Source organism: Myotis myotis, unplaced genomic scaffold (assembly GCF_014108235.1).
Source record: "Myotis myotis isolate mMyoMyo1 unplaced genomic scaffold, mMyoMyo1.p scaffold_m19_p_7, whole genome shotgun sequence".
NCBI lineage: Eukaryota > Metazoa > Chordata > Mammalia > Chiroptera > Vespertilionidae > Myotis > Myotis myotis.
In genome coordinates this window covers 93,474,661-93,498,718 of record NW_023416379.1, presented here as the reverse complement: position 1 = coordinate 93,498,718, position 24,058 = coordinate 93,474,661, and the positions used below count along the sequence as shown (strand labels likewise).

Here is a 24,058-nt window from a genome sequence, read left to right as displayed (position 1 = left end):
AAATGGTTGCAGAAAATTCAGCCTTATTTTTTTTCTTTGGTAAATATCTCGCCTTTTACTGGCTTGTAGAGCTCCTCTCAATTGACACTCAGAAAGCAAACTATCAGCCTTTGAAGTTAACGTTTCTCATGTATATTAGTGACTTTATTTCTTCTTTAGTTCAAGGTCTTTGGTGGAGATATTCTTTGATTAATCCTATTTCATTTGCGTTCACGGGAAGCAAAGGCAGCTTCCATGGAGGAAGGCTGCGGGAAAGGGGACTGGAGAGTGGAGAGAGTGGTGCTGGGCCAGATGTGGTTGGCAATGGCTCCGTGAGGACAGTGAGGAAGGTGGGCTTGTCCCAGAACTGCAGCCCCAGGACATCAGCTCCATCTCCTTCTCCCAGAAGAGGGAGCGGAACCAGCTCACAGGCCAGAGATGAGTGCCAGCATGGTGATGGAGGGGACAGGGCAGACGCTCTGGTGGCAGTGGCGGCTTCCACAGGAGCGAGCCTTGACCCCCAAGGGTTCCGCTGCCCGCGACACTGGCTGATGGGGGCGGCAGGGGTCATTATTTCTATGCTGGGACCTACCCCCATCGCAGAGCTCACAGGCAGCCATATCTGAATTTCCATAAGCCTGGACCATACTGTTCGCTCCGCCCTGGTGATTCCCTGAGACCCCACCCCATCCAATTTGCAGCACCACCCAAGCTGTTTGCAGCTGCTTTTCCATATGAATGGCCTGTCCTGGCTCAGGCTTCAGACTTTCCTAAAATCTCTTAAACAAGCAGCAGCTGGAATCAGCATGCCCCAACCTATCAATAATTGGCCCACCACCAGCCTACCTTGCTTCACAGCTGGGCCTCACCTAGGCACTTCCTAGCCCAGGGGTGGGCAAACTTTTTGACTCGAGGGCCACAATGGGTTCTTAAACTGGACCGGAGGGCCGGAACAAAAGCATGGATGGAGTGTTTGTGTGAACTAATACATGTTAACACTGCTGCTGGTGAAGGAGCGGAGGGGAGAGCAAGAGAACCCTCTGCTCTTTCGGCTCCGTGGGCCAGATAGAACAGTCGAACGGGCCGGATCCGGCCCGTGGGCCGTAGTTTGCCCACGGCTGTCCTAGCCCAATACAAGTAGCAGACACCTGCAGATCTCTCTGTAACTCCTGCCAGGTGGCCCCAGGCAATGGCTGACTTTAACCTCCCATAGCCAGTGCACCTGCTGGACAACTTCACACCATACTGGATTACAACTCTACACATCGCACATGACTCCCACAGGGAGCAGACTCAGTGAGCACCAAATCCCCACTGAAGCAAGTCCTGCTCCAAGAGGGTGTCTCCTGCACAACAGATCTTCCACTGTAGTCAGAGCTGGTCCTCACAGTCAATTAGCTTGGAGGTCAACTCCCAGTGATGCCAACAGCAATCAAGGCTCAACTACAACAAGACAGTGCACACAGTTCCCACAGGGGCACACCTAGAGTGCCCAGCTCAGGTAACTGGGGAGGCTGAGCCACTGGACCACACCAAGGCTAATCTACCAAGACATAACAGCTTTATCTAATATAAAGAAACAAACACAGGGAAGCTGCCAAAATGCAATGACAAAGAAACATGTCACAGATGAAAGAACAAAAGAAATCTCCAAGGGGAAAAAAAAACTAAATGAAAAATGGAAACAAGCAAACTACTCAATACAAAGTTCAAGGTTGCTTAAGGATCTTAATGAGAGCTTCAAGGGACTTAGTGAGACTTACAAGAATATTAGTGAGAATGTCAAAGACATGAAAAAGAACCATTAGAAATTAAGCATACACTAACTAAAATTAATAATTTACAGGGATTCAGCGATAGAGTAGAGGATTCTGAGAATCAAATCGATGTGGAATATGAGGAAGCAAACACACCCAATCAGAAGAGAGAAAAAAATCCAAAAATATGAAGAGATTGTAAGGAGCCTCTGGGACAACTTCAAGAGTACCAACATTCGCCCTAACCAGTTTGGCTCAGCGAATAGAGCATCGACCTGTGGACTCAAGGGTCCCAGGTTTGATTCCGGTCAAGGGCATGTACCTTGGTTGCGGGCACATCCCCAGTGGGGAGTGTGCAGGAGGCAGCTGATCAATGTTTCTCTCTCATTGATGTTTCTAACTCTCTATTCCTCTCCCTTCTTGCTGGGCCCAGCCCTGCAGGGGAGGGCAGTTGGGGGGAACCAGGCTGCAGGGGAGGACAGTTGGGGGCGACCAGACTGGTAGGGGAGAGCAGTTAGGCATCGATCAGGCTGGCAGGGGAGGGCAGTTGGGGGCGATCAGGCTGGCAGGCAGAAGTGGTTAGGGGCAATCAGGCAGGCAGGCAGGAGAGTGGTGAGGAGCCAGCAGTCCTGGATTATGAGAGGGATGTCCCAGATTGGAGAGGGTGCAGGCTGGGCTGAGAGACACACACGCCCCCATGCATGAATTTCATGCACTGGGCCTCTAGTATATTTGATAATGTTCATCATCAAAGACAAAAATTATGAATATTAAGGCAGATTAAAGAAAGATTGCAATTTTAAAGGGTGCTGTTTTCTGCTGTCATTTCCTTCTTCATAATTCTGCTTTTAAGAAGTCAAATATCCATTAAAGATACGTTTATTTTTCCCTAGCTGGTGTGGCTCAGTGGATAGAGCATCAGCCTGCGGACTGAAGGGTCTGGGGTTCAATTTCGGTCAGGGGCACATAAAGGAGTTGCAGGGAGGCAGCCAATCAATGATTCTCTCTCATCATTGATGTTTCTATCTCTCTCCCTTTCCCTTCCTCTCTGAAATCAATAAATATTTTTTAAAAAGATGTTTATTTATTTATTTATTTAAGCACTTTTGATTTTTAAAAAATATATATTTTTGTTATTGATTTCAGAGAGGAAAGGAGAGGGAGAGAGATAGAAACATCAATGATGAGAGAGAAGTATTGACTGGCTGCCTCCTGAACACCCCACACTGGGGATCGAGCCCCCAACCCAAGCATGTGCCCTGTCTGGGAATCGAACTGTGACCTCCTGGTTCACAGGTCAATGCTCAACCACTGAACCAGGCTGGCCGGACAGGAACTTTCGATTTTTAAAAGTAGATATAAAGTGCCAAAACGCTAAGCTATGGAGCAACACTCCATTCATAAATCTAGCTGTTGTTTCTACATACAGAGAAAAAAGCATGGGCTTTGAAAGAAATACCACACACATTTTACATATACCTTTAATTAAAATGCTCCACACCTGTCTAATATGCCTTGCCTTTGAGATTTACTGATGGTGTGCTACAGGGCCCAACTTCAAAGCCTCTTCAGTTTCATCTCCTCTGTAGAACAACATTGACAACACCATCTTCGAAGATAATACAAAAGTACACCTAAGAATACGTCACCTCCAAAACTGCATACTAAGGTACACATCTAAAGCCCTATGTTATCAATCTTATTCTCGAGGAACCAAAAGGTAAATAAACCTTAGCCAAGTTCTATTTAATATGATAAAACCAAAACAAAACTATCATCACTACCAAAAATGCCACATAGCATTTAATGCCAACTCTATTCATTCTCCAGCCAACCCATCTCCAATACCCTGTAGGTATATTTGGCTGCTCTCAGGTATCTGTAAGATAGGTACCTTAAAAGCTATACACTTAGAGCTAGGGGACTAAATTAAATTAGAATTAACTTGGAGAAAGAATATGATAAAAAGTCAGACTTTATGAGATAGTTCATAAACCTGAGGGGACCAGATCACTTTTTCCTTTATTATTATTATTTTGTTGGTGGTGTTGTTAATCCTCACCGAAGGATATTTTTTCCCCATTGATTTTCAGAGAGTGTGGAAGGGAGGGGGAGAGACACAGAGAGAGAAACATTAGTTAAGAGAGAGACACATCAATTGGTCGCCTCCTGCACACGCCTGCAATTGACCAGAATCAAACCAGCTAGGGCCTCTTTTTCCTTTAAAAACTAATAAAATTACAGTATAAACATATCAGAGACTGCTGCCATCTTAGTAGAAATAATCATTGAGAAAACAAGAAAGACAATATTTAAAGAAGATTTCCTCTAAAAGTCCTGTGATACTTACAAACATTCTCACATACTCTGTTAATGTTTTAATGTTCTGGACAATGAGTTATTCAGATGACAAGAAATCAGGTTTAAACACCTCATCCAATTATGACATTTCTTATACATTACAGAAGGAAAGGATTTTTAAAAACAGGCTACTTTTGCATGACACTGCATAATTAACACCAGTTAAATTACTACAAAAAAAATCAATCAAAAAGCCATCCAAAGAAACATGGGGAAAGGGGGGACTATCCATTTTGGTTTACAAAGAAAAACTAATAAAAATTAAGGAGAAAAATAATTACATGTAGTCTTTTCAGATTCTCCCTAAAAAAGAGTAATCTCTCAAAGAGAGAAAGGCAGCAAACATCCCAAATAATGGAAACTCAGTAAAGGAGTTTCTGTATTTCAAGCTTCACAAATTCAAGGAGATCATTCTCTTTAAAGAGTAACGCAAATACACTTAAGTCCACACTGATAAGCTATACCAAAAAATAACCAAAATTTTGCTTCTTTCACCATAAAATCCTTCATGGCTCCAACATGATAAGTTCCATTTTAAAAATCAGCAAAAAATAATAATAATTTTAAAAATTAATAAAAATAAATAAAAAATTAGCAATATCTTTACAGGAGACCAACAACTAATAAATAAAGGAATAAGAGAATTAGGAAATTACCTTTTTACAACCACTTATGCAAAAAATGACTCAGGAAAGGATGAAAAATGGATATTTAAGAAAGATGGAAGAAATATTGCTGGGGGAAAATGATATCCTCACAGTCTCTCACAGATTATTTATTAATTACAAAGGGGAAAAACAGGTGGCCATCATCTTAACCAAATACTCTAATTTAGCACATGCCTCCTGATGTGATACAATGGAAGACACAGAATCATTCATATATTATTTCTAGCAAAAAAACAAAAGTTAAACCTGAATCTAATTGTGAGAAAATAATCAACAATATGGAAAACTCTAGAATACAACTGGCCTGGATTCAAAAAAATGTCAATGACATAAAGGAACTGTTCTAGATTCAAGATTACTAAAGAGACATGACAACCAAATGTAACATTAAATGCTTAAGATGCTGAAGTGGGAGAGGGTGGCTTATAAAGGGCATTTTGGGAATAGGAAATCTAGATATGGACAGTATAATATACAATCCTATTGTTTACATGCTAAATTCCTTGGGAGTGACAATGATACTGCAGTTATGTAGGATGATGCCCTTTGCTTAAGGGCCAAGGGGTGAATGTCCTGATGTTTGCAATTTAATTCAAACAGTTGCTGGGGGGCGGGGGGGGGGGGGGTTGGGGGGGGTTATAGTAAATCCATAGAGAGCTTTCGCCTACATTATTGGTGGGAATATAAAATGGTATTTACTTTGGAAAACAGTTTGGCAGGTTTCTTTAAAAATTAAACACAACTTTACTATGCAAAATAGCAACCAATTCCTAGGTATCTATCCAAAAGAAATTAAAAAACACATGCACACAAAGTCTTGCAAGACCATGTTCATAGCAGTTTTATTCATAATAGCCAAAAAGTACAAACAGCCCATTTATACTATATGATGGAAGCCAGATACAAAAGGCCACATATATGACTCCACTGATATAAAAAGTAGACAAAAGGCAACTATTTAGAGACAGAAAAAAGATTAGTGGTTGCATGAGGTTGGGGGTGTGAATGGGGATTAACTCAACAGGCAGAAGAAATCTTACTAGAGTGATGAAAATATATAACTGGAGTGTAGTGAGGGTCGCTCAGTTCTGTAAACTAAAAGAAAATCACTCAATTATCCATTTAAAATGGGTTAATTTATGATATGTCAATTATAATTTAATAAAGGTGCTTTAAAAATAAAGCAAATGTGGTAAAATGTCACTTATACAGGTATTCATTGTACTAGTCTTTCAACTCTTCTATAGTTTTGAAGTTCTTCAAAATAAAAAATTGGGAAACATCCCAGCCAGTGTGGCTCAGTATGCTGCGTAACATCTCATGCAACAGAAGGTCACCTGTTCGATCCCAGGCCAGGATATATGCTGGTTGCAGGCTTGCCTCCCAGTAAGGGTTGTGCATGAAGCAGCCGATAGATGTTTCTTTCTCTCTCTCTCCCTCTCCCTTTATCTCTATGAAATCAATAAAAACAATATTAAAAAAAAAAAAAAAGTTGGGTGCTCACTTCAGCAGCACAAATACTAAAATTGGAACGATACAGAGAAGATTAGCATGGCCCCTGTGCAAGGATGACACAAAAATCTGTGAAGCGTCCCATTTAAATAAATAAATAAATTAAATAAGTTGGGGGATAGTTCAGAATGAACACTACAACTCCCCCCCACCCCGAAACCCGAATATTAGTGTTTCTACTTTAGGATTACCTAAAAAAGGCAGAGGACATAGCACAACTCTGAGAGATTTAGGATAAAATAAAAAAAACACCTAGAGCCAATTTTTATCCAAGGATATGATTAACAATTTTTTCTCTATTTAGGTATTATATTTTTCTAATTACCAAGTAACTCATATTCATTAGAAAATTTAGGAATTAAAGTGAAAAAGAAAGAATTAAAGTATAAAAAAGAAATTAAAAACCAACAGTAATACCATCAGCCAGAGATAGCCATTTATAATTTGCTCTTTATCATTCAGGTAAAAGCAGATCCATTTTGGTGAAGGAAAGCTATCTGTATATAGTTATTATCATAACTTGATCAATTACTCAACTGGCCCCTGGCCAGGTAGCACAGCTGGTTAGAGCATCATCCCAATAGCCAAGGTTGCAAGTTTGATCCCCAGTCATGGCACATACAAGAAGCAACCCATGAATGAATAAATAAGTGGAACAACAAATCAATGTGCCCCTCCCACCTTATCTCTCTCCCTTTTCCTCTCTCTAAAAAAAGTAAAAATATCAAAACAATCACATTAATCATACTAAGAATACAAAGGCAGGATAAAAAAATTTTATGCAAATCCAATGCTTTCAGCTTCAAATTAAAAACTGCATCATTGGTCTCAGCTCTCTCCCCAAATACTCCTAAAATTGTATCGGCTGAATGAATGTTTGTGTGTCCCCCCCCAAAAGTGCTGAAATCGTAAGCCCCAATTGGTGGTATTAAGAGATAGGGCCTTTGGAGGTGATCAGGTCATGAGGGTGGAGCCCTCATGAATGGGATCAGTGTCCTTATAAAGGACACGACAGAGAGCTCCCTCAACCCTTCCACCATGTGGGATTACAGAGAGAAGTAGGCCATCTATTATTAATCAGGAATTGAGCGCTCACCAGACATCAAATCTGCTGGCACCTTAATTTTGGACTTCCCAGTCTCCAGATCTGTGAGAAGTACTTCTATTGTTTGTAAGCCATACAATCTATGTATGGTATTTTTGTTACAGCAGCTCAAATGGGCTAAAATAAAATTTTTTAAAATTTATAAATTCACGAGGACAAAGTAAACAAGTGAGGAAGCAACATCTGGGGCTCTGTAAAGGAGACAAGTGATAAGTAACTTAGCCAACCAGAACAAGCTGAATCCTCTTCAGCCAACAGTGAGGAAAAGTAAAAAAATAACCTAAATTAAAATGAGGATCTCCAAAATGTTCAGGAATTAACACCAGGTTACTCTTCAAGTGAAGGTGAAGATATGGATAAAAATAGGAGAGGTTATGCCTTTGCCAACCCAACAGTTAGAGCTCAGATCCCCTAATACAGTGCTCTCAACCTTCTGGCCTTTGAAATACACTTCCTCATGTTGTGACCCAACCATGAAATTACTTTCGTTGCTACTTCATACCTGTAATGTTGCTACTGTTATGAATCGTAATGTAAATATCTGATATGCAAGATGGTCTTAGACGACCCCTGTGAAAGGGTCGTTCGACCGCCAAAGGGGTCGCAACCCACAGGTTGAGAACCGCTGCCCTAATATAATCTAAACACTGCAGGGCCTGGTGACTGCCCCACCCGGGAGGAAATGAGTGGGGCTGTTAAAACCTCAGTTAACAAACCCTATAGTCAGGCTCACAGCTTCCAATCCATTTCTTGTGTCCTCCTCTTAAAACAGGAGTAGGGAGCAAAGAACCACCATATATTTAAGGTAAAGCATCTAACATGAAAGAAATAGATCAAACAAACAGAAATGCAACTTGAAGAATACTGAAGAGATCTCCCGAAAACTGAGCAAAAAATGTCAAATGGTGAAAGAGAAAAGAAAGAGGACCAGTCCAGAAGGTCCAATATCTGAAAAATGGGAGGTCTAAGAAAAGAGAACAGAGAAAATGAAGGGAGGAGGCCAAAGGATTAATTTGAGAAAAAATCAAGAACAAGAGGGCAGTTTCCAGACTGTAAGGGCTCCCCAAAGCTGAGCACAATGTTGAACATACAGGCTTAAATTCATCAGCATCAAATTTAAGGGCTCTAGGGACACAGTAATGTTACCAAAAGCTTCCAGAAAGGGGAAAAACAGGACTTATTTAAAGAACAAAGAATCAGAACAGCATCACATTTCAACATTTCAACATTTCCACTAGGAGGGGAAAAAAGGACAAAGGATCAGTACCTTCAAAATCCTGAAAAACGTATTTCCAACCTTGAAATTGCTACCTAACCAAACCTGGGATATCAACTAAGCATTATAATAAAATATAGTTTCAGAATACAAAAGTCTCAAATTTTATCTCCTCTGTACTATCATGAAAATTTTAAAAGTAGGGTCCAGGAAACAGAGGTTCCAACAAAGAGGGGAGAGTGTGAACAAAACCCCAGGTGTCCACAGATCTACAGCACAACCAGTCCAGATCAGAGTAGGTCAGATGCTCTGGAAGAGACTTCTTCACCAAGATGAAACTGAGAGAACACCTGAAGTACCTGCACCCTATTAAGAGATTCATAACTGGTAAGGAGTTTGAGAATAACTGGTAAAAAATATAAGAGATTGAGCAAACCAAAAATCAAGATAATTATTATGCTGGGGGCAGCAAAAGACTGTGCACAAAAGGAAAATAAATTCAAATACACTAATGGCTCAAGTGTTTTTAAAACATTTAAGTAGTTAAAACAGCTGTGGCCGGTTTGGCTCAGTGGATAGAGCATTGGCCTGCAGAGTGAGGGTCCCCCGAGTTCGATTCCAGTCAAGGGCATGTACCTTGGTTGCAGGCTCCTCCCCTGGTCAGGGCTCTTGCAGGAAGCAACCAATCAATGTGTTTCTCTCTGTCTTTCCCTCTCCCTTCCACTCTCCCTAAAAGTTAATGGAAAAATATCCTCGGGTGAGGAAATAAATAGGTAGGTAGGTAGACAAACAAACAGATAGATAAAACAATATAAACACTGAAAACTAGATAGATAGATGATAGATAGATAACCAAGTTACAAATAATTAAAATGGGAGATGGGTGAGTGAAACTAACAATTACCAAGTGCCAGGCACAGCTCTAAATCTTTTACATACGTTAATTTATCTAATCCTCAGATAAACACTGATACTGCCCTTATATATTAGGAAACCAAGGCATGGAGAGCGTAAATAACTTTCCAAAGGTCACACAAATAGTAATAACAGAAGCTCTGAACTTTGCTCTTCACCACCACATTGGCTCACCTAGAACAAAATCCTCATTGCACTGTGGAAAGTCAACAGATAATAATTAAAACCGAGGAGTAAAAATCAATAGAGAGGTAAAAACTCAAAAATCAGTTAAGAGAAATGAAATATATTGCCTCTGGACAGTGAGATAAGGAAAAGGGGGTCTAGAATTCCTGTTCCTTTTAACAAGCCTACACTACTTTACTCTTTAAACTATGTGCACGTATAACATGGGTAAAATGAAAATTAAATAAGAAGAAAATGTACTTCACTTTAAAATCACTTTTTCAGTAAATATTAAAACTTTTTTTTTTTTAATATATTTTTATTGATTTTTTACAGAGAGGAAGGGAGAGAGATAGAGAGTTAGAAACATCGATGAGAGAGAAACATCGATCAGCTGCCTCCTGCACATCTCCCACTGGGGATATGCCCGCAACCCAGGTACACGCCCTTGACCGGAATCGAACCTGGGACCCTTCAGTCCGCAGGCCGACGCTCTATCCACTGAGCCAAACCGGTTTCGGCAATATTAAAACTCTTACTTCAACTATAGAAAACCACACATACATACCAATACAACAGAAAAAAAAAAGTGCAAAAGGAAGCCCAAATGTGTGTGTGTATACACACAGTAAACCAAAAAGCAAAATAATTATTACCCTTGGGGCAGCAAAGAGTTGTGCAGAAAAGGAAAATGAATCCAAGTACACTAATGGCTCAAGGGTCAATAAACATTTAAATGGTTAAAACAATATAAACACTGAAAACTTACTTAACCAAATTACAAATAATTGAAATGAGAGATGGGTGAATGAAACTAACAATTACTATGTGGTAGGCCAGCTCTAAATCTTTATACCTGGTATATGCATTTGACACATGATAAAGAGAGCAATATCAAATCATTGGGAAATCCAAATTTCTCAATAAATGAGGGAAAACTGACTAATCATCTAGAAAACATGTTAGATATTGACTTCCAACCACACTGCCAAATACATTTGTTATATAAAAGATTTATATGTAAATTATGCAATCATAAAGATAACTGAGGTGAATAATTATATAACAATTAGGTGAAGAAGAATTTCTACTCATGAAACCAAAAGCAGAAATTAAAAAGGAAAAGATTGCTGGATTCAACTTCATAATAATTCACAAAAAAGTGCCCCTAGTTAAAAACATTATAAGCCAAGTGAAAAGACAAACTGACAGAAAGGCAAACATTTAATAAGAAGCTATTTTCCTTAATATTCAAAGAGCTTGTACAAACCAATGAGAAAAAAGAATAACAATCCAATAGAAGTAGAGAGGAAACACACAAGTTACAGAAAATTACAAATGGCCTCAGTAAAGCTGGGGAAAAAATACAAATGATCAAAAAAGATATGGAAAGAAATCCAACCTCGCATATAATTAAAGCAACACAAACATAAATTTTTTTAGAGTTTATAATGTATTCTTTAATTTGTTTTTTGTTGTTGTTGTTGTTGTTAATCCTCATCCAAGGATATTTGCCAATGATTTTTAGAGAGTGGGAGAGAAGGGGACAACATTTGCAAGGGAGCAAGAAACACATCAATGTGAGAGAGACACATCTATTTGTGAGAGAGACACATCTATTGATTGTCTCCCCCACATGCCCCACCAGGGCTGAGGATCAGAACCTGCAACCCAGATACATGCTCTTGACCAGGAATTAAACCCAAGACCCTTTGGTGTACGGGCCAATGCTCTAACCACTGAGTGTAACAGCCAGGGCTAATTTGTTCTTTATAATGAGTATTTGTTCTTATTTCTCTTTCACTTTTTAATTGATTTTAAAGACAGGGAGGAAGGGAAACACAGGAATTTAAGTACTATATCTAAACTTTTCACGAGAAACATATATTACTTTTATGATTATATAGCCAAATAAAATTTTAAAAAATTAAAATACAAATAAGAAACTGGAAAAATATGTGCAAAATATAATTTACTAATACCAATTTTAAAAAATGACAAAGATGCCAAAAAACAAAAACAAAACCAAGGACATTTTTACAGGTATAAAAAGCTACTACATAGAATAACATCCAAAAAGGTATACAAGAAATTAATAGTGGTTAATGTCTCTGGCAAGAGACAGTCTAGAATAGGAAAAATACTTATTTACTTTTCATGGAAAAATCTTGGTACTGTTTGGGTAATCATTTTTTAATAATGACTTTTTTAAATATATGTAAAATAATATTCAGCAATAAAATAGAATTTCCTTATGTGATGAATGCTACAACATGGATGAACCTTGAAACATTATGCTAAGGAAAAGGAGCCAGTCATAAAGGCCACATGCTGTATGTTTACGTACGTTTATATGAAATATCCAGAAAGGAAAATCCAAAGAGACAGAAAACAGAATGGTGGTTGCCTGTGGCTGGGAATGAGTGTTGGGGCTGAACACAAACTGGCATAAGGATCTTGCTAGTGTGATAGAAATATTCTGAAACTAGATTGTAATGATGGTTGTACAAATCTATACATTTACAAAAATTACTGAATTCAACACTTAAAATTGGTGAATTTTATGATATGTAAATTATATCTCAATAAAGCTGTTATACTTTAAAAGGTCAAACAAGTAGTCACCACGTAACTGGAATTTGGTTTGAAACACTGGTGGGGGGGAAAAAAAGCCAAAATATTGCACTAGCTGGTTTGGCTCAGTGGATAGAGTGTAGGCCTACAGACTGAAGAGTCCTGAGTTCGATTCTTGTCAAGGTCACATGCCCAGGTTGTGGGCTCAGTCCCCAGTGAGGGCATGCAGGAGGCAGCGAATCAATGATTCTCTCTCATCATTGATGTTCCTATCTCTCTCCCTCTCCGTTCCTGATCTCTGAAATCAATAAAAATATTTTAAAAGATCAGAGCAGAAATAAGTGACATGGAGACTAAAAGAAAACAATACAAAAGGCCTGGCTGGTGTGGCTCAGTGGTTGAGCATTGACAAACAACCCAATTAAAAAATGGGCAGAGGACCTGAATAGACACTTCTCCAAAGAGGATATACAAATGCACAAGAGGTATATGAAAAAACTAGAGGCCCAGTGCATGAAATTTGTGCACTGGTAGGGTCCCTAGGCCTGGCCGGTAATCAGGACTGATCGGGGCCTCCCTTCCCCAGCTGCCAGCTGCCAGCCAGGGCCTTCCTTCGTCCCACACCACTCCCTGGTGGTCAGCACATGTCATAGCGAGCGATTGAACCCCAGTCTCTCAAACTCCTGAGGGGACAATTTGCATAATAGGTTTTTATATATATACTAGAAGCCCAGTGCATGAAATTCGTGCATGGAGGAGGGGGGGGCGTCCCTCAGCCCAACCTGCACCCTCTCCAATCTGGAACCCCTAGAAAGATGTCCGACTGCCCATTTAGGCCTGATCCCACCGGGCCTAAATGAGCAGTCAGACATCCCTCTCACAATCGAGGACTGCTGGCTCCCAACTGCTTGCCTGCCTGCCTGTTGCTCCTAAATGCTTCTGACTGCCAGCCTGGTCACCCCCTAACCACTCCCCTGCCAGCCTGATCGATGCCTAACTGCTCCCTTGCTGGCCTGATTGCCCCCAACTGCCCTCCCCTGCAGGCCTGGTTGCCCCCCAACTGCCCTCTCCTGCAGGCCTGGGTACCCCCCCAACTGCTTTCCACTGCAGGCCTGGTCACTCCCAACTGCCCTCCTCTGCCGGCCCAGTCACCCCTAACTGTCCTCCCCTACAGGCCTGATCACGCCCAACTGCCCTCCCCTGCTGGCCTGATCGCCCACAACTGCCCTCCCCTGCTGGCCATTTTGTGGCGGCCATCTTATCTGTTGGACTGATGGGCAATTTGCATATTACCTCTTTATTATATAGGATAGATGCTCAATGTCGCTAATCATCATAAAGATGAAAATTAAAACTACAATGAAGTACCACCTCACACTTGCCAGAATGGTTACCATCAATAAATCAGCAAACAATAGGTTCTGGCAAGAATGTGGAAAAAAAGGAACCCTAGTACACTTTTTGTGGGAATGTCGACTGGTACAACCACTACAGAAAACAGTGTGGAGCTTCCTCAAAAAAATTAATGCCATTTGACCCAGTGATCCCACTTTTAGGACTGTATCTTAAGAAGAATGAAACACTAATCAGAAAGAATATATGCACCCCTATATTCACAGCAGTTTTATATACAACTAAAGGCCCAGCACGCAAAATCACACACGGTAGCCCGCCACTGCTGGCTGCCCGGCCCACCTGCCCACCCGCCCGCAGGCCCACCCACCTGCCTGCCACTGCTCGCCGCCGCTGCTCGCCACGTTCACCACCCCACTGTGCTCTCCGCCTGCCTGCCCGCCACTGCTTGCTGCGTTCTCCGCCCTGTCCACATGTCGCCCACATTGCTGCGATCAGAGCCTGTGGGCCATGGGGGAGAGACCGAGAGGTGCTCAATGCACCTCATGGCAACTGGTCAAGCAGTAATTCCGGTCGTGACCATTATGACCTCTGGCCTTTTTTTAAAAAATGTATTTTTATTGATTTCAGAGAGGAAAGGAGAGGGAGAGAAATAGAAACATGATGAGAGAGAACCATTGATCGGCTGCCTCCTACACGCCCCCTACTGGGATCAAGCCCGCAACCTGGGCATGTGCTTTTGACCGGAATCAAACCCAGGACCCTTCAATCCGCAGGCCAAGGCTCTATCCACTGAACCAAACCAGGTAGGGCTGACCTCTGGCCTTTTATTATATAGGACTAGAGGCCCAGTGCACAAAAATTTGTGCACTCGGGGGGGGGGAAAGGGGGGCCCCTCAGCCCGGCCTGTGCCCTCTCGCAATCTGGGACCCCTCAGGAGATAACGACCTGCTGCCTTAGGCCTGCTCTCAGGTGACAGAGGGCAGGCCCAATCCCTAGGTGCAGCCCCTGGTCGGGCTCAGAGCAGGGCCGATTGGGGAGTTGGGGCGCCGCCCTCTGTCATGCACAGAGCAGGGCGGATGGGGAGGTTGCGATGCCACCCTCAGTCACGCTCAGGGTAGGGCCGACTGGGGGGTTGGGGCACCGCCCCCTGTCACACTCAAGGCAGGGTCGATAGGGAGGTTGTGGCACCACCCCATCACGCACAGAGCAGGGCTGATCAGGGGGTTGGGGCACTGCCCCTGTCACGCACAGAGCAGGGTCGATCAGGGGTTTGGGGAGCTCCCCCCTGTCACACACAGAGCAGGGCCCATCAGGGGGTTGGGGTGTTCCCCCCTGTCATGCACAGAGCAAGGTCGATCAGGGGGTTGGGGAGCTCCCCCCGTCACGCACAGAGCAGGGCCCATCATGGGGTTGAGGAGCTCCCCTCTGTCACTCACAGAGTAGGGGCGATAGGGGAGTTGGGGCACCGCCCCATGTCACACACAGAGCAGGGCAGATCAGGGGGTTGGGGCGCCGCCCTCTATCACCCACAGAGCAGGGCCGATCAGGGGGTTGGGGCGCTGCCACTGTCACACTCAGGGCAGGGCCGATGGGGAGGCTATGGCTCTACCCCATCACACACAGAGTAGGGTCCATGCGGGGGTGGGGTTGGGGCGCCGCCCTCTATCACCCACAGAGCAGTGCCGATCAGGGGGTTGGGGCACCGCCACTGTCACACTCAAGGCAGGGCCGATGTGGAGGTTATGGCTCCACCCCATCACACACAGAGCAGGGCCCGGGGGGGGGGGGCGGGGGGGGGGGTTGGGGCGCCGCATCCTGTCACACACAGAGCCGCAGGGCAATCAGGGGGTTGGGGAGCTCCCCCGTATCAGGCAGAGAGCAGGGCTGATCAGGAGGTTGGGGCGCCTTCCCCTGTCACGAACAGAGCAGGGCCGATAGGAAGGTTGTGTCCCCACCCCCGTCACACACAGAGCCGCAGGGTGATCAGGGGGTTTGGGCGCTGCCCCCTGTCACGCTGATCGTGGTGCCGGGAGGCCTCTCGGCTCTGCTGATCCTGGTGCTGGGAGGCATATTACCCTTTTACTATATAGGATAGAGGCCTGGTGCACATGTGGGGGCCGGCTGGTTTTCCCTGAAGGGTGTCCTGGATCAGGGTGGGGGTCCCCACTGGGATGCCTGGCCAGCCTGGGTGAGGGGCTGAGGGCTGTTTTCAGGCTGGCGAGTGATGTTAGCTCCCAACCGCTCCTTTTTTTCTTTTTCTTTTTTTATTCTGGGACAGCTTTAGCTCTGAGGCTCCAGCTCTTAGGCCTCCGCTCCTGAAAGCAGGTATCTGGTTTGTTTCGGTTCTATAATCGAAACTCTGTATCAACTCCAGCTCTGAGATCCCGGCTGGCTCGCTAAAAGCAGGTTTCTGGGGTTTTGTTTAGCTTCTATATTTGTTACAATGTTTCTTAAACTGCAGGCTCAGAGGCCGGCAAGGCAGGCAGGGAACGTTGGAGTCCTCCGTCACTGAAGCAAGCAAGCCTCATGGTAGTTTCAAGCTGCCTGGCTGCCGGCCGTCATCTTGGCTGGCAGTTAATTTGCATATCTTGCTAATTAGCCAATGGGAAGGGTAGCAGTCGTAGGCCAATTACCATGTTTCTCTTTTATTACATAGGATATGCAAAACCCATTGCCTGGCAGGCACGGCTCAGAGGCTGAGCATCAACCTATGAACCAAGAGGCTGTGGCTCAATTTCCGGTAAGGGCACATGCCCAGGTTTCGGACTCAATCCCCAGTGTGGGGCGTGCAGGAGGCAGCCAATCAATGATTCTCTCTCATCATTGATGTTTCTATCTCTCTCTCCAGTTCCCTTCCTCTCTGAAATCAATAAAAATTTAAAAAATAAATAAATAAAAAACATAGACACAGACAATAGTATGGTGAAGGCCTAAGGAGGAAGAGGGAGTGGGGAGGAGAAGGCCAATGGAAGAAAAAAGGAGACATCTGAAAAAAAGAAAAACGAAAAAAGGGGACATCTGTAATACTTTTAACAATAAAAATAAATTTAAAAAATAAATAAAATTACTCATTAGAATAACAAAATTATTAATTAAAAAAGATCACATTTTTTACCTACAAACTAAAAATTTTTTAATTATAATATGATGCACCGATGAGGTAATTAAATAATTAGTCACTCATACAGTAGTGTCAGTAATACAAATTAGTTCACATTTATGGAGGGCACAATTTCACAATCAAGTATTAAGAACATCAAGTCATGTTTATATTTAGCCCAGCAATCTAATTCTAGGAATAAATCCTAAAGAAATAATTAATGATGCAAGCAAAGATTTAGCTACAATGATGTTCAGTACTGAGTTTATATTATCAAAATGCTACAAACAACCTAGGACAGGAAAAAGAGGTTATTAAATTTTTCTATAGCCCTGTAATGGAATAGTGTAAAGCCTTTAAAAGTAAGAGTGTAGGAGAGAAACCAAGATGGCAGCATAGGTAAACACCTGAAATTGCTGCCTCGCACAACCACTTCAAAACTACAACTAAAGACAAAACAGACATCACCCAGAACCACAGGAAGGCTGGCTGAGTGGAAATTCTACAGCTAGAAGGAAAGAGAAAAGCACACTGAGACTCAGGAGGTGTGGAAGTAAAGTGCAGAGGTACTGAGGCGCGCGTGGAAAGGGCTGGCAACGGAGGACGCCAGTGTCGTTTTCAATCGGGAGGGAGTCTCAAGGTCCCGACAGCCCTGACTCCAGTTCCGGGCGAGTCTCTGGGGACCCAGACTCACACGGGGAGAAACTGGACTCTCTGGCAGTGGGCAGCCTCGAAGGCAGCTTTCTCAGAGGTGCTTGCAGCGATTACCGCAGGACACTGAGACACGGGGCCTCTTAGGGCAGGACTGAGGACCAGCCATAGCTGTTTGCTCCGCCCTGTTGATTCCCTGAGACCCCGCCCCACCCAAGCTGCAAGCAGAGGCTTTTGCAAATGAATGGGCTGGCCCTTTGAGATCTAAAATTGCTTAGCAAGCTGTGGCTGGGTCAGAAAGAACCAGAACATCCAAGGGAGGGCTCAGGGCCCCACAGCAGCTTGCACTGCTTCACAACTGCGCCTTGTCTGGGCGCCTCCAGACCCCAAACAAGGAGGAGGAGTCTGCAGATCTTTGTAGCTCCTGCTGGGTAGCCTCGGACGGAGGCTGAATTGGCACCTCCTTGGGGATCCAGGAGTCCGTGTGCCTAGTGGTCGGAGTGCGTCCGTCCGGATTGCAACTCCTCAGATCCATAAGGGACACACTCAGGGGGCAGACTCAGTGAGCACCAAAGCCCCACTGAAGCAAGTCTTACCCCATAAGGGTGTCTCCATCACAGAAATTCTCCCACTGTAGACACAGCTGATTCTCACAGCCAATTGGCCTGGAGGTCAATTCCTCCCAGTGATACCTAAAACAATCAAGGCTTAACTACAACAAGACTGTGCACACAGTCCACAAAGGGGTGCACCAAGAGTGTCCACCTCAGGTAATTGGGGAGGCTGAGCCACTGGGCCCTATAGGACACCTAACACAGAAAGCCACTCTATCAACACAGGGAAGCATAAAAAATGCAGAGACAAAGAAACGTCACAGATGACAGAAATGGAGGAAAGCAAACTACTGGATATAGAGTTCAAAACCATGGTTATAAGGTTTTTCAAGAATTTTCTGGAAACGGCCGATAAATTTAGTGAGACCCTCGAGGATATGAAAAAGGACCAACTAGAAATTAAGCACACACTGACTGAAATAAAGAATAATATACAGCCCTGACTGGTTTGGCTCAGTGGATAGAGTGTCGGCCTGCAGACTGAAAGGTCCCAGGTTCGATTCCAGTCAAGGGCATGTACCTTGGTTGCGGGCACATCCCCAGTAGGAGGGTGTGCAGGAGGCAGCTGATCGATGTTTCTCTCTCATCGATGTTTCTAACTCTCTATTCCTCTCCCTTCCTCTCTGTAAAAAAAATCAATAAAATATATTTAAAAAAAAAAAAAAAAAATAATATACAGAGATCCAACAGCAGACAAGAGGATCCCAAGAATCAAGTCAAAGATTTGAAATATGAAGAAGCAAAAAATACCCAACCAGAAAAGCAAAATGAAAAAAGAATACGAAAATATGAAGATAGTGTAAGGAGCCTCTGGGACAACTTCAAGCATACCAACATCCGAATTATAGGGGTGCCAGAAGAAGAGAGAGGCAAGATATTGAAAATCTATTTGAAGAAATAATGACAGAAAACTTCCCCTACCTGGCGAAAGAAATAGACTTACAAGTCCAGGAAGCACAGTGAACCCCAAACAAAAGGAATCCAAAGAGGATCACACCAAGACACATCATAATTAAAATGCCAAGGGCAAAAGACAAAGAGAGAATTCTAAAAGCAGCAAGGGAATAAAGTCAGATACCTACAAGGGAGTACCCATATGATTGTCAGCTGATTTCTCAACAGAAACTATACAGGCCAGAAGGGAGTGGCAATAAATATTCAAAGTGATAATAGCAAGAACCTACAACCAAGATTACTTTATTCAGCAAAGCTATCATTCAGAATTGAAGGTCAGATAAAGAGCTTCACTGATAAGAAAAAGCTAAAGGAGTTCTTCACCACCAAACCAGTACTATATGAAATACTGAAAGGTATTCTTTAAGAAGAGGAGGAAGAATTAAAAAGGTAAAGATAAAAATTATGAACAACAATTACATTATCTATCAATAAGTGAATCTAAAAATCAAGTGAATAAAAAAAAATCTGATGAACAGAGTAAACTGGTGAATATAATAGAATCAGGGGCATAGAAAGGGAGTGGAGTGACAATTCTCGGGGGGGGCGGGGGGGGGAAAGGTGTGTGGGGTGTGGGGGAAGAGACTGGACAAAAATCGTACACCTATGGATGAGGACAGTGGGGGGGGGGGGTAAGGGCAGAGGATGGGAGGGGAACTGGGTGGAGGGGAGTTATGGGGGGGAAAAGAGGAACAACTGTAATAATCTGAACAATAAAGATTTAATTTAAAAAAAAGTAAGACTGTAAAGTCATATTTATTAAGAATGGGAAAATGATCATAAGAGATTAAGTGAAAACAGATTATTAACAGTGTGTACTGGTATACTGAAGAGTGTCCCCCAAAATTCACATCCACCCAAACCTCAGAACATACCTTATTTGGAAACAGTCTTTGCAGATGTAATTAGTAATGAGGTCATACTAGATTAGGTTGGACCCTAAATCCAACTGACTGGTGTCCTTTGAAGGAGTAGGAGATTTGGAGACACACAAAGGAAGAAGGCCATGTGGCTTCTGAGGCAGAGATTATGAACTATGCAGCTACAAGCCAAGGGACACCAAGAAATGCCAGGAGCCATAGAAGCTAGGAGGTAATGAAGGTTTCTTCCCTAGGTCCTTCAGAGGCAGCATGACCTGCTGATGCCTTGATCTCAAATTTCTAGCCTCCAGAAGTGTAAGAAAATAAATTTCTGTTTCATGCCACCCAGTTTGCCAATTTGTTGGAATTTGTTATGGCAGCCCTAGAAACCAGTGTGTAGCACACACACAATAGTTTAAGAAAATAGATCTAAAGGTTAAAATTGTTTCTCTCTCAGTCCTGTGAGTATGATTTATTTTTGTTTTCTTTTTGCTTATTGGCACTTTTAATTTAACCATTTTATCATGACAGTTTTATTATGATATAAATCCTTTTATAGATATTTTTAAATTTGAAAAAATGTAAAAAGGCACTCATTCCAGTTACAGTTATATGCAAACTCTATCATTCAGTCAGTTATTCCCATTCTTTCAAAGCCTGTTATCAAAGTATTAGAAAAAATAAAAAGCAAAATTTCTTTTTCAAAATAAATGCTAATGACAAAGCATTTCATAAGGGCATATTGTATCATTCAATCAATCATTAATAGGCTCTTGCTCCACAATAGGGTGTGAATCACTGACCTCAAGCATAATAATTCAAGTGTGAACCCTCAGAAACACCTGATAGACCTACAGCTCAAACATCGTAAGAAAACACAACTGTTCATTTTTTAAAAGAGTCTTAGTCAATTCAGTGGGGATGCATTCCATATTTGGAATAAACTGTCACCCCTGCCCCCAAGATATATATTAACTTTGGGAAATCATTAGAAAAACCACTTACATATTAATTACCCTTCCAACAAGTGAAAAATTAGTTTCATCTGCACAAGAAATTTAATAAGAATTACATCTCTTCAGTGAATTTTAGTCTTGTTGCATTTTGGGTCCCTAAAAAGTTCAACTTACCTGACAATATCTCTAGTAAGTAAATTCAGATGAGCTAATTACTAGATAGCTTACTTAACACACTTTGCTCTTAACACAGCAAAACAAAGTTTTAATAATTATATGTAATTACTGGATGACAGCCTGTTGTTTAATACAGTAAAGAAATTCTACTGTATTTGAACAGACCAAAGTCCATCTCTACCATTAAAAAGCATCTATTTGATCAGGATATCTAAGTACCTTGACAACTAATTTCCCTTCCTACTGAAGCAAAGGACGTACAAGGACCATGGTGCCCACTACTCTGAACAGAAAAAAACTTAACTCAAATTGCAATACCATTGTTGTTAAAATTTTCTGTGCATATATACATATGCACAGAAAATTCTCTATGTATGTGTGTATGTGTGTGTGTGTGTGTGTGTGTACATATCTACGTAGAATTCTACAGACATGGAAATTCTCTACAAGGTACAAAAGAAATAGTAGTGGCTATATCTGGAAAGGAGAGAGGATTTTTGCTTTTCACTTTTTATCTAAAGACTGCAAATTAGTGGCCCAAGGACGATATCCTACCTACATGTATGCTTTATTTGGCCCACATAGTTTTTTTAAATATTTTAGTTGTCAAAATCAGGAAATTTCCCATGACAATCTGAATTTCTGACTCTTGGGTGGGGGTGGGGGGAATATGTAAGAACACTGGGCCCCCATTCCAGCACGGCAGCATTTGACATAAGGCAAGGATCGGGTATCCTCTTTAAAAAAGGCAAGTGCTTTCAGCTCACACACACTTCAATTATTGGTGTTCCCCACCTGGCAACTACAGGCATTTTATTTTATTTTTTATTGTTTTATTTTTAATATATTTTTATTTATTTCAGAGAGGAAGGGAGAGGGAGAGAGAGATAGAAACATCAATGGTGAGAGAGCATCATTGATGGACCGCCTTTCCTGCACAGCCTCTACTGGGGATTAAGCCCGCAACCCGGGCATGTGCCCTTGACGGGAGTCGAGTCTGGGAACCCTTCAGTCCACAGGCCAACGCTCTATCCACTGAGCCAAACCAGCTAGAGCAACTATAGACATTTTAGTTTGCAACCCCTTTTTAGAACCTTCTAAACTATTTAAACTTATTATGTGCTTATATTACTATTTAAAGTTTTTCCTCAATGAAAAACACAGGCAAAGACAAACAGAACTTTAGAGAGTTTGCAAAATATTATTCTCCATTCATATCTAAATAACTAAATGATACCTAATTTGTCTGAATAAACTTTCTCATAAACTGACTTACAAAGAATATTCAATACAAGAAAATATGCCTGGAAAGGTAGGTACATAAGCTGGGGCCAATCTTTAGAGGACTCAAATTGCTCCCAGAAATAATATTCTTATTGTTAATTAAATATTAATTTCCTTTCAAGTCATGTAGAAACTATTAGCAACATTTAAATCTCATGCTCAAACTTACAAACAAGAAAGCCTGAAAAGGAGCTTAGTTTGTAGGACTTTGTTTCTTTTAACAGCACTATACTTCAACATTTCCGTTAAAACGAAGCCTTTACTCCCATGTCTTCATTCATGACCTCAAGAAATATTTGCTGAGCATCTACTATATACAAAGCATTGTATCAGATGCTTAGGGAGAAGGCTGTTAAGGGATATGTATTGCATATGATGTTACAAAAAGCAATAGTATTTCATGAGACATAAAGAGAGAAAAGAGCAGCATTCTAGATAAAAGAAAAAAGTTTTGAATTGGGAAAGCAAAAGTATATACCGGGAAATGAGCAGCAGACCAGTTTGAATGGGACACAAAAAAGGAGTTCAGCACAATGATATGACAGAAAGATAGAGGCAGGTAAGCTGGAATCAATCTTTGGAGGACTCTGAATGTCAAGCTAAAGCTCTCTGCTCTCTCTCTGGTACACACACTGTTAAAGACTGCTGAGAAAAGAAGGACCCAGATCAAAGCTGTGACTTAGAAAGATTGATCTGGTAGTAATATGCCCATAAAATGGACTAGAAGCAAAAAAGCCCGGTGCAGAAAACCAATATGAAACTATTCCTATGTTACCCTGTTTGAGTAGTAACACAACCTACAAACTTAAGTGGTGGCAAAAGGAATGGAAAAAAGAAACAGTTGGGAGGTGCACTGCAGAGTGGAAATGAACTGGGTTTGGCAAATGATCTGGGGTGTCCAGGAAAAAGAGGGCATTGGAAATAATTCAGTTCAAGCCTAGGGTTTGGGGGAACATTGGAGCTATTAAGAGAACAGGGAGCCGAAACCGGTTTGGCTCAGTGGATAGAGCGTCGGACTGCGGACTGGAGGGTCCCAGGTTCGATTCCGGTCGGGGGCATGTGCCTGGGTTGCGGGCACATCCCCGGTGGGAGATGTGCAGGAGGCAGCTGATCAATGTTTCTCTCTCATCGATGTTTCTGACTCTCTATCTCTCTCCCTTCCTCTCTGTGAAAAATCAATAAAATATATTTAAAAAAAAAAAAAAGAGAGAACAGGGAAAAATCAGAAGAAAAGCTGGTTGGGGATGGGTAAGAGGATAAACTGACCTTTTAAACACATTTAGTTTGGGGTGCCCGCCATTAGTCAATCTGCACTCTTTTCTGGTCCAATTTTTAGTGACAGCAAAAGAGAGTAAAATATACATATAATACAAATAAAGAATATTTTTAATGTAGAGTCAATGAGAAGCCTGTCCCAGAGCATATAACATGACAAAAATTAAACTCTATAGAATGAAGTTAAACTCCTACCTCACAAGATATACAAAAATTAACTCAAAATGAATCAATGACCTAAATATAAGAAAACCATTAAACTCTTAGTGTAAAACATAGGTAAATCTTCATAACTTTGGATTGGCAATGGATTATTAGATATAATAAATACCAGAAGCACAAGCAACAACAAAAAATTAGATAAATTGGACCTCATCAAAATTAAAAATATTTGTGTATTAAAAGACATTACCAAGAAAATGGAAGACACCTATTGAATGGGAGAACATATCTGCAAATCACATATAAGAGTCTAGTACACAGAATATATAAAAAAAATTCTTACAACAAAAAGACAATCCAGTTTTTAAAAAAGCAACGGACTTGAATAGACATTCCTCAAAGAAATATATAAATGGC

The 24,058-nt window shown here is 41.9% G+C and overlaps 1 protein-coding gene and 1 non-coding gene across 2 annotated transcripts in view; one reads left to right on the top strand and one right to left on the bottom strand.

Annotated features, from left to right (window-relative positions):
• ILRUN (inflammation and lipid regulator with UBA-like and NBR1-like domains) overlaps window positions 1-24,058 on the bottom strand; it is a 104,259-nt gene that overhangs the window by 69,973 nt on the left and 10,228 nt on the right. The window lies entirely within an intron of this gene.
• Window positions 6,262-6,368, top strand: LOC118660940. Its single transcript, XR_004969103.1, has one exon. It is a non-coding gene; the product is annotated as a U6 spliceosomal RNA (small nuclear RNA).